An 11,751-nucleotide genomic window follows, 5' to 3' on the forward strand; every position below is an offset into this window, starting at 1 on the left:
ATTTATATCGTGGGTGTAATATAAATATGCTCCCGAAAAGTATTTCAGTGGAAAATAGCAATATTTTTAAGGTATTTTCGTACACAATTATATTCCTGAAGTTTAATCGTAGGAAACTTTTAAGCAGCTACTGTTTGGTAGTCGATGTCGACTCATTAGAAGCTGGTCGATACACCCTGTGATGACTGGGAGACATTTAACATTAGAAATGCCTTCGATTCTTGAAGAATAACTTAATTTCTTAAAAGTTTTTTTAGCAACTGAATATTGTTTTTTTTTTATTTCAATCTACAGTCCAACCATCGTTGTTGATTTCTCTTTGTAAGATGTATATGTATATTTATATAAAAGTAAAAAAAATCTACGTACAACTAATCTCAAAGTAGAGGGTAAAAGTTTAGAGACAATATACAAATAGTTTCAAATTTGTATTTTAAATGAAATATTAAGTAACTTCCTTTATAAAATGTGTAATCTTTAAAAACTATAAAACCACTTACTAATTTATCTTGTTCGAAACGAATTGAAACATAATATTAAGTTTTAACTTGCTTTTGTCAGGAATTTTCATATGCGAATCTAAAGAGTAGAGAACTTGTTTGAAATAATGAAAAACTAACGTTTTCCGATATACTAAGTGTTTTTTTATTATTTTAAACTACATTCTCCGGATGTTTCGGTTTCCTTGCAGCATCCATGATCACGGACGGACCAGATGAAAATGTCTGTCAACTGGTCTTGTTATTTGTCATCTACGGCCTTCTTCTACGATTTCTTATATAAAAACGAATAGTAACATTAGTCGTTTATCCGAAAAGATTTTATTTTAATGAATAGACGCGAAGGGTTATCTGAACCTGTTAAATAAATAAAACGATCCTTAGCATGCAACGTGCTGGCATTAATGAGAATCTGTGTTATTATAGATGTGACGATTTAGTGTAGAGCTAAGTTCGACTCCTTACATTATTAATTTATAGTAAAGTTCTCAAACGAGTTCCTCACTCGCAACCCGTTGGGATCTGTTATACCCAACCATACTGTTTTTCAGTTTATAGTACAAGTGACAAGGACGACCCATCTCATGATAAGAGCGTACAATCTCGCGTGAATGATGATGAAGCTCCAGCTCCTGTTATAAGGAAAGCTTGTAATGAAAATAATGATTGCTCCATAACATCTCTGATACACTTTACACCGATCCATCGATAGTGTCTTGTACCACCATAACTGAATGGATGGAGTCCACTACACAGTCAAAGTCAATAAACAAGGTTCTAAACTCTGATTTTCGTCACGCACCCAACAATTACATCATTACCTTACTTTTTCCTTACAATCCTACTTCCGACCAACAATATATAAATATTTTTTAGCTTTAATGTAACATGCAAAGAGTACCTTACCTTACTCCAATGCTACTGGGACGTTACTTAAAAGAAACTTACATTGTAGGATAAAAAACGTAGAATAGGTAAATATTTTGTACAACTGATCGTAAATCTTGAATATTTTTAAACCCCCCTAACAGAGGACCCTTCTTTTTGAGTCGTTATAAGTTATAAATTGCGTGTGCGTGTGTGTGTGTGTGTGTATCGATTTGTAATACACAGATTTCGATGGCATTTTTATTTATTTGAATGAGAGTTTCAATGCGGTATTTCTTAGTTAACTTTGGTTAATGTCAGTCCAGCGATGTAAGAGTATAAGCTCTTTTCCAAAATTATGTCAGCCATAAGCCATTTGTTCGTATGATAACTGGTAGTAAGTAAGTAAGTTTTTTACAGAAAACACTCTGTATCAATAACTAGTAAGTTTCAAGAAGGATCTGTAGTAATAAAACAAATAAAAAAATTTTTGAAACTTTGTTATTACTTATTGAGTTATATTGGATCTAAGATTAAACAGAAACAAAGGAAAATGTTATATTGTGAGTTCTGTATAGAGTATATCTCATAATTTATAAATAACACTGAATAAAACGTATTCTATATTAAATAGAAACGTTTTATTTCAATGACATAATAACTTAAACATAGTTGTAAAATCCAAGAATTAAATTTTATTATAAAAAAAATCTGTTTAATGACCTGTAGTTTCCCAAGGTGAGTGAGCACACGTGTAGTTTAGAAGTGGACCAGTTCACGACCTTGAGATGAAATCCGACAGGAGGAGAGCCTTGGAGATACCATCGCCATGTGTTCATCGCTTGAAGCTGGTCGGCCACCAGCCACCAGGCGCCATTACAGAAGTAAGACCTAAAGCCTCTTCACGACAAAGAGTGCTCAGTACTAGTACCTGATGTCGTAAATATTGATTTATTGACTTTAAACGCTGCATGTGTCCATAAACACGTCCTTGAAACCCGTACAGCACAATCTATTGACAATTTTTTTCTATTGACATCTATTTCATTCAGTGCAAATAAAAATAAAAAACTACTAGCGTAAAAGTTCCACGTAAAGACGAACTTTACTGAACCTCTTTGACAGATTTTTTTTATAAATCAAAATATCACTTAAAATAAAATCTACGACCATATTTTCTTCATCTTTATGTTGATTATTTGAGAGCTTTTGAGGGCTGCAATATATGAGAAGTAATATATGAGAAGTAAGATTTCATAATATTCAATTGATTGTCTCCGTCAAGTTAGTTCAATGTTCGAGTCCATGTTTTACATAAAATTAAATGTTAATCAAACATATCTGAATAATAACGTATGTATCATTATTGAGCTGTTTTTTTAGACCAAACTCTGGCTAGACTGGTTCTCAGCTACCTGCGGAAGGTCAGGGTCTGAGGCTTGCGGACTTTAATTTATTTAATCCAAGTTGGCTTCTAACTTTATACTGTACTGCATCTACTTGTGCATCAAACATTTAAAGTGAATTTAAATGAATAGAAAAAAAAGGTGTGGAGATGCCATTTAATTCCCTCAATACTGTATCATATATTCCCAGCTATTGTATGTGAAGGGATGAATATTTTAAGTATTTCTTCTTTGTACATTTCTGTTAGTAAGTCTGTAATCATAACAACGAGGCTCCACTCATCGCCTGGACCGGGAACCGTCACATCTGTAAAAACATTTCATATAAATAATATTCTTTAATATGACTTGACTTCAATACGTTATAAACGTCATGGAATTTGATAAATCCCACAAATAAATGAAACTAATATTTTTCGGTTTCCTACGCGTATTTTATTATTGCTTAAAGTATTATTACTTATCAGTTAAAGTAACCGAACCGTCGGGAGTAGGTAGATTTTAAAATAATAAAATATAAAAAAGTAATATTAATAAATTTTTGTAATAAATACGCTTTGTAATCCGAAAAATATTAGTTTTATTTAAATGAATACTCGCGAAAGTCTTAGATCTCATAATCCCACAAATAGTTACTTTTTTCATTATGTATATGTTATATATGTATATACGTATATATATACGTATGGTATATATTTACGTGTGTATTTAGGACACGGTACGTATAGGAAAAAAGAGCCTTTGAAAGATTTATATATAAATGCATGCTATGATAAAATGCATGTACTAATATTATAATTCACGTTGGATCGCGAGGGGTTTAATGCGCGAAGGTTAATTGTATATCAAATGAGCTGGAACACTCTCCTCGCACGGAGTAATTAAATCATTTTAAAACCCTCGCATCACGACTCGGGAAACCCTGCCTTGGTCTCGTAACATTGTTATCCTTGTACGGGCCATGAAGCCTTCTGGGGTTCGCCCATACTGCCAGACAACCTCCATCTCAAAATGTGTATCCGTGAAAACCCAATGAAATATGTATGTATAATTCACATTAAATACATATAAAATATTTTATTACACAAAATCAGATGCGATGATTAGTTTGAAAACCTGACCTAAGTGATGTAACACTACGAACGTAATCATTCAATAGTTATCGTTCTGGACACGTATCTATAACCTGATGTAGGTATTGTTTCAAGCACCACGCGGCGCCTGCTCGTGTGTTACGTTCTTTGGTGAAGCCATTTTTCTTCTCAAATATTTCTACGTACAGCAGTAACAACCGAAAAATGACCTGAAACCTAAAAGCATAGATATTTATTTACATTTGTGTTCTCTATGTTTGTGCAGTTCTTCAAATCCCTTCCTCCTACAAGATATTGGGAAAGCGATCAGTTCAGGACTCTTGCAGCAGCTTTGACCTTGCGTCATCCCGAACGAGTTTTGAGTAATTATAATAATTATTTTTGATGTCACCATTTTTATTTTATTTAATAATAGAAAGCAACAGTTAGTATTATAAGAACCGTCTCGAGTGCTTGTTTCAGTTAAAGGTATATGCTGGTAGCTATCGGTCATTTAACATGGTGTATGTAGTTGTAACTCTATGTGTTATTTCTTTATAATATTTAATTTATTTCAGTGTATTAAACAGGGGCCAGTAATGGTGTAACTCGCGTAGATAATAATGCTCTGTAACATATAATATTAATTAAATAGTAATAATAAATGTTGTTATGGCCTCGTTGGACGGTAATTAAAGCATATCACCGCAAATGCTTATTTATGGTAAAATTATCGCGTTGCGTCATTACAGCTCGCCATAGATAATACTAATTAATACAGAAATGTGGTCGAATTATTAGCGAATATCGGTTCCATGGATCTCAGCTGCAACAATACGATGGTTCGTTTGAGACGAATATAATGAACTAAACTTTATAATATAGTACTCTCGTGATATATGTTGTCCTGGTCTACAAATAGCAACCGAAACTTGCTTTGATTGAGGTGTGTAGGTTTTAATCACTTTCATAGTTTTTACTATGAATTAAATAAAGCTCTGATAAGTAAGATGTTTTATAATATTATTTCACTAATTGTACAACACATGTGTGATGGATTTATTCGTTGAAAGTATACATACATACACTCACGTACATTGTTAATGTAGACTGTTAGAGTATCATTGAAATCTGTTACAGAGGCGCGCTCGTCAGAAACAAAAATTTAGAAAAAAAAATCCTCTACTGTCTTTGTATAAAAATGTACTAAAATTAAAATATGTTAAAAAATTAACCTATCTATATAACTTGTATGACCCGACCGACACACTGGTGCTTGTTGTTATCTGGATATAAGACGAATTCTTTTATAGTTCTTTCGTTTAATGAATATGAATTTCTCTCCTCTTGTAATCTAACAAGGTATTCTAATAAATGTTTTTTCCTTCCATTATTTTAAGCTATTTCTTTGTATAACACTGTTTACAAGTTCGTCTGGACCTCGAGTTGTTTACAACGGCTATCAGTATGGTAGCGTAATATGTCTTGCCGTGTAGTTTCGTCTCGTGACGTGTCGTGTCGTAAGGTCTGCTTGTGTTACGAGAGTCGTGTCACATAACAAAATACTGTCAAGGATGAGACCCTGTCTGCTGTTCGTCATCACACAACAATCGTTCAGTGTTTTCTAGAAAGATCAAAAAAATTATAATGATTTCCACAGCGACCCAAAACGAAACTTTCATAATGTTATAAATATTATTTTAATTAAATAACATTACATCCCAACAACGATTATTTATTTAATTGGCTGGCATTATCTCCAACAATTGTATTATGTTCTGTAAACAAGTCACTACGTGCGACTTCAGTAAACAACTCCACATACCGACGACCTTAAATTATATTCGAGAATTAATGGCAATATAAAAAAAAATGAAGGCGAACTCGGTCTTAGACATAAAATATAAACAATGGTAATTATTTCTGTTAACGTGGTCGCCGAAAGAGAGCAAGGTGAGGCTTGCGACCCAGAGCATCAGGGCTGATTCCATTGCCGGCCGCGGTCGCGCATCTTAAACATCGCATTATGATGAGGAGCACGGAGCTGCCAGGGGAACGACGGGCCTCGAGGTCGCTGACTAACACCATGACCTGACGAAATACACATCCACACACCATTGCACATTAGACACTTTGACAGTCGGAAATATGTTCGTGAGCTCGATCGTTATAATGCAATAACCTTATTAAAAGCAATTGCCGCCCGTATTGTCTAACACGTATGCTCGTGACATTAACAGAGCAAGAACTCAAAATAGCCCTCGTCTTAATAAAGACACGGACTTGTTGTGTTATCGTCAAAATATTCGCAATACTTGTAGTTATAGAAGCTTTAGAAGTAAATATTTAAAATAGCGCCTTAGTATTTACCAGTTACTTATACAAGAAGTGGTCGCGACCGTTCAATATGTGATTGCCAATGATCTCTGGGCTGGATTGACTGTGGCATCAATACGAATACATTATGTTATGGAAATCGTATTAAAAAAATAAACATTATTTAAGAAAGATTTTGAATAATGACGAACTAGACACCTACTTAGTTCATTGTACTTTATGTATATTCCTATTATAATCAGCTGTACGAAGTCTACTGCTGCACGCAGACTTCGTCCACGTCTCACCTGTGACTAATTCCAGGCGACTGGGACGAGCTGACTGTCCATCACTGGTCACAGTCACCAAGCGTGACTCATAGTACCACCATTTTTTCTAAAAAAAATTTCTTACATCTCTATACATTGACATTGTATCATTCGTATTGAGATAGATGTAATCTGAAATCTTGACAACTATCAATTTGAAGTTTTCACTTATTAGAGCCTTTCAAATCAACCCTCTGAGAGATAGTCAACGTCGGGCGGTCTCTGTTCTCTGTAACTGTTATGGTCACGATACAATGACAAAGTATATTTCCAAATCGTGTCATAAATGACTTTAATCACGGATGACTTGCTGTTCTGTGCTCGCTGTACCTGATTCAACGCATGCTGAGTGTGATTCACTAGCATTCGAAGGGGGAAAATAAAATAGTATATTTGATGTAGAGATGTCGGTAGTGAGGTTATCAGGATGATAAAAGTAAAGAGAGTAACTCTGAACGATGCAGTTGCGATCCTTCGGATGTGAGGTTTGATTTTACGATTTTCATTTAATAAATCGATACATCGATCGCTCGATATTTTTATAAAACGATTTCTGCTGATTGTTACCAACTAAACTTGTTGTAACCATTTTATCAAATGGAACTATTCTAATCTACTGGATGAACAATATATTGAGGTGTATTTTTCATTTGTACTAGTATAAAAAATATTTTAAAATATGTTATGTTTAATTTTACTCATTAAATTCTCATTTTAATTAACTCACAAACAAAGCTTTGCTCTGTAAATGTAACAATATTTAAAACAATTCTGATAAGTTATTGCGTCCATCGTTAGTGTTACAGACGAATGTGTGAGCACATCTCGTTGTCTCAACGCTGACTGAGTTTTTTGGAGTTCCCTTGAACGTAACGATGACGAGAAACGCCTACGAAGCCTCGTCAGCGCTCTCATACCTTCTACTAGGTTGTATAACGTTTCACTTTTCTTGTACAACAGTTGTTTGTTTATGAAACAAATATTCGATACTGTACACGTTTCATTCTGATTAATATTTTTAAATCTTTCACATGGCACATTAATAAAATATGTATTATAAAAGTTGGTCAGCCGATTGTAGTATGATAACATTTCTAAACCAATTTCAATACATTTCCTTGAAAACCAAAACTAAATAAAAATGTAATCAAAGCTTTTGCAAAAATTAAGAATCAAATGGATTTGTTAATTTTATGTAAAAAAAATCGACATTCTTGACTTACTCTTAAAGAAATTACTCTATCGAAGACATATTTCATGATAAGACAGACATCAAAATATTTTTGTACGTATTTTTAAAAACTAATATGTTAAAAAATATTCCTTCTCCTATTTAAAACAGTCATAATGTAAGGTTGATTGAAAAGTAAGAAGACAAGATACAACAACAATCATTGTGTTAGTATGTAATGAAAATAAAAAAATATTAATTTAATAAGAAGCAGCAGTCAAGGAGGAGCGGCGTCGGTGACTCGATGAAGACTTTTAATATAAAGCACTGTTAAAAATATTATTGGTTGGAAAAGAGAACAAACTTATAACAAATATACACGAGACGAAACTACTCAGCCTTCCATTCCCCCGGCTGGTGGTTGTAGTTCAAACGTTAGTTCATCCCGGGAAATCCTTGTCATATATAACATATTTAGTAGGAATAAAGTCACTCACAGACTCAGTATATCATAATTTGATTTGTATTCTAGACGTTAAGTTGTGGATTAGTAACGTCATTAGTATAGCAATAAAGTGTAGTTTTAATAAATACAAAAGAGTTAAAACAATCCCTTACCGCCGTTAAGTTTAAGGCGCTGTCAGTAGGAGTGCTTTGAAACACTGCATTCAAATTTGCAATTCTCGGTAGAAGTTTCATAATGCTCGAATTGAAGGAATACAAAGGGGATGATGTAGTTACTTTACCTGTTTTACTTTATCTGGATATTGCGATGACACGTGATTGTTATGTAATTTTGAAGTCGATTAAACTGTAACTTTTAATTCTCACAGATTTACCTTATTTCGGTACACTTTTATGTAATATTTTATTATTCTAAGGAAAACATTCTCAGGACTCATCTAACATTTACAGAATTATAATAGAAATTTACATTTTTATTTGTTTTTACATTTCTAATTCATGTTCATGTTAAACTTAAGATTATATTTAGATAAATAATTTAATTCATTACTGAAAAATAGTTTGAAAGTACCATCTAGCGGAATAAAGCCAAACAAGTTTGAAATGAAAGTATTAAGTTGCCCTATTTCCCGATACGTGGCAGCACTTAGACAAATAACAGTAACGTTTGTGTATATTTTTTTCCCTAAACCCATTCAACTGCCATTATTCCTGCTGTTTTCTATTGTTTCTACATTTTATACGATACTTATTAGCTCTTGTACTTTTAAAATTCACTAAAACTGTTGAAAACCTTTACGAGGAAACCTAATTATTATTTATCAACAACTTTTTCTGAAAGAATTTAAAATGAAAACAAATATTAATTTAAATAAAGTTTTATGTTCAAATAAATTTGATATTATTTATTTATAACGACTAATATGTGTCTAATATCAATTAGGTGATTCTTATACTGTTAGGTGATAAGACTGATTTGAAATATTATTATAGTTTTTTTTTTAATTATACTTTGCAGTTTTTATATTTTTTTCAGTTATTAATATTAGTAATATTAGTTGGGAGTAGTAACATGTAATTAAAAAAAACAATTTTATTATTTATACATAAATCATTTATATTAATTGAAAAACACCAAAAATTTGTTATATAACTCATGAACAATAACTTCAAAATCTCAACTGAGACAAAACAGTTCATTGTTAAAACTATTTTCAATTTAAAATTTTATACTTTCAAAGTTATACAAATATGTAATCTACCAGGTATAAAAACTCAAACGATAAATTATTATTTATATCACTAATAGAGGGCGTTCGCCTTGACACCAAGTTATGTTTGATATTAATCACAGAGAGATGGCGCTTCATGCTCAAAATTAAAAGTTTGCTTCCTCATAGTACGGAAAGATGGCGCTTTACCCTTAGTTACTAAGACAGAACATACCTCTGACCGAGTTTCTTAAGATGGTGTCCTAAAAAGATATAGTTTATAAATTTCATTAAGAGATGGCGCTTTGCAGTAATTTAGGGTTTGGATCTCAATATGTAATTGTGAAGTTAAATTTAAATATATATTTAAAATCCTCAGTTAGTTTAGATCAATTGTTTGCACCGTTTTAGCTACGCGTTCCAGCCATAGTTCCTATCTGTTTTTGTATTAAGCGGAAGACGCGAGGTCGCGCTTCCGTGACATAACGCATTAACCGTGACCATTTACTATTGACACCCACGACTACTGAAGACCATTAAAAGACGCGCTGGGTGCTCGCGACTCGCTAGACACTGGATGCTCACTTCAAATGAAACACTTCATCAAACAATAGATTCATATTTATCTCCGATTTTTGTGATATTGAGATTGGAGCCTCTCGATCTTATTATTTTCGTGACTCGTAACTAAAGTGCTATAAATGACCATCTTTTTAAAAAAACAATTATCTTAATGATGGGTATTCCGTCTATACTCCGTCCTCGGTCCTCAGTCCACACTTCACACTACCTTCATAACTCATTCATAATTGCCCGTTTCCACGACGAGGGACGATCGTCGCCAGATGTCACAGAGTCTACGGACATTACGTTTCCTACTCTGTGGACGGAACGAACACAACAAATATAATGCAATGTCTCTTAAAATACCCGCCTCATAATACTCCACTGACTTCATTGTATTCATATAAAATAAAAAAATAAAAATACTGTGCAACTTTTATTTCAACTCATGGAGCAAGTTGCCTTCGTACGGAGAAAGAAAAATTTTTAATAAACGAAACCAGTTCAAATAAGTCCTCTCGGCATTAGCGTGCCGTACTACAAATTTGTAATTGTCATTGGCGGAGGGTATTATAGTCGTATGTATAGAAGTCCTATTACATAAAGTGAATACGAGCCGGCGATCGAAAACACAATGCACAATAAGTCATAAACATGTAGCCGGTGCCCGGTGTCGCAGACTCCGTAACGAGAGGCTCCGAGCGGCGAGGGACCAGCAGACCAGCGACGAGACCAAACACAGACAATATGTTCATCCGAATACAGGTGGAATTAAATAGGCACTTTATATGGGTTTAATTGAAGAGTTTTTATTAAACAATACTGTTTGTCTCTCGTCATGTCTATAAATGAAATAATAAATATTTATATAATTAGTGTAGTTGGCAGACTTTACATATTTAAATATCTATTGGGTGTGTATATCGTCCCGAAGACGCACTCAAGCCTCAGCGCTCTTCGAGATTCATGAGAGCGAACGACGAAGTCAACACACTAACTACGCTTTCCAAATTTGTTCAACATTCTTCGTTAACCTAAATTTAATATTTTTTATTGATTGCTTATCAGATTTCACTTATTAATTTCGTTACTATAACATACACGTAATTTCTAAAATTTATAATTTGGTAAAAGTAATGTACCAAAATCATTTCAACTTATCTTTGTGGGAATTTAAGAGATAATTAAAAAAAACTGTGTGGTAGTCTAAACCACGACAGTCATGATATTATTCTATAAACTGCCTTATTTTTATCGGTTTTTAATAAGGTCGGTTAAAGATAATCGGTACAGTAGTTCCAGTATAATGCTGAATGTAATTTGAAACCATTTTCAAGGTTGCTTTAATCCTTATCAAAGTAAGAACGTTCTTTACCTTATAGTTCCTAATACTACAGGTCATTAATTAGATATGTCTTAATAGTCTGACACTGAGAAAACTATTTCACAGAATTCTAACAGATAAAGAAATAACAATAGTTTCTTAATTTCCATCCCTTCAGCAACAGCCCGGATAGCTCAGTCGGTAGAGCATTGGACTTTTAATCCAAGGGTCCAGGGTTCAAGTCCCTGTTCGGGCGGGCCTAAATTTTTTCTTGGAATTCATTTTATTCTCTCTTTTTATTAAATATGTATATCTAAATATGTACTATATGTTAGGAGTTATATTTATGTATAAATTTTTATAACAATATTTTTCTTGCAGTCTATAAAAAAACAATACCACATTAATTATTATTTAATTGACTTAAAAAATATGAAGCAATTTTAAATGTACATAAAACCAAATATTTAATTTGAATTGTTTAAATATTAATGAACTTAAATTACCATATTTTAATTATTAATT

The 11,751-nt window shown here is 32.9% G+C and overlaps 1 non-coding gene across 1 annotated transcript; it reads left to right on the forward strand.

Annotated features, from left to right (window-relative positions):
• The first annotated feature begins 11,409 nt into the window (after window positions 1–11,409).
• Window positions 11,410–11,482, forward strand: Trnak-uuu (transfer RNA lysine (anticodon UUU)). Its single transcript has one exon. It is a non-coding gene; the product is annotated as a tRNA-Lys (tRNA).
• Window positions 11,483–11,751: the final 269 nt, after the last annotated feature.

This window comes from Danaus plexippus, chromosome 8 (assembly GCF_018135715.1).
Source record: "Danaus plexippus chromosome 8, MEX_DaPlex, whole genome shotgun sequence".
Classification (NCBI taxonomy): domain Eukaryota; kingdom Metazoa; phylum Arthropoda; class Insecta; order Lepidoptera; family Nymphalidae; genus Danaus; species Danaus plexippus.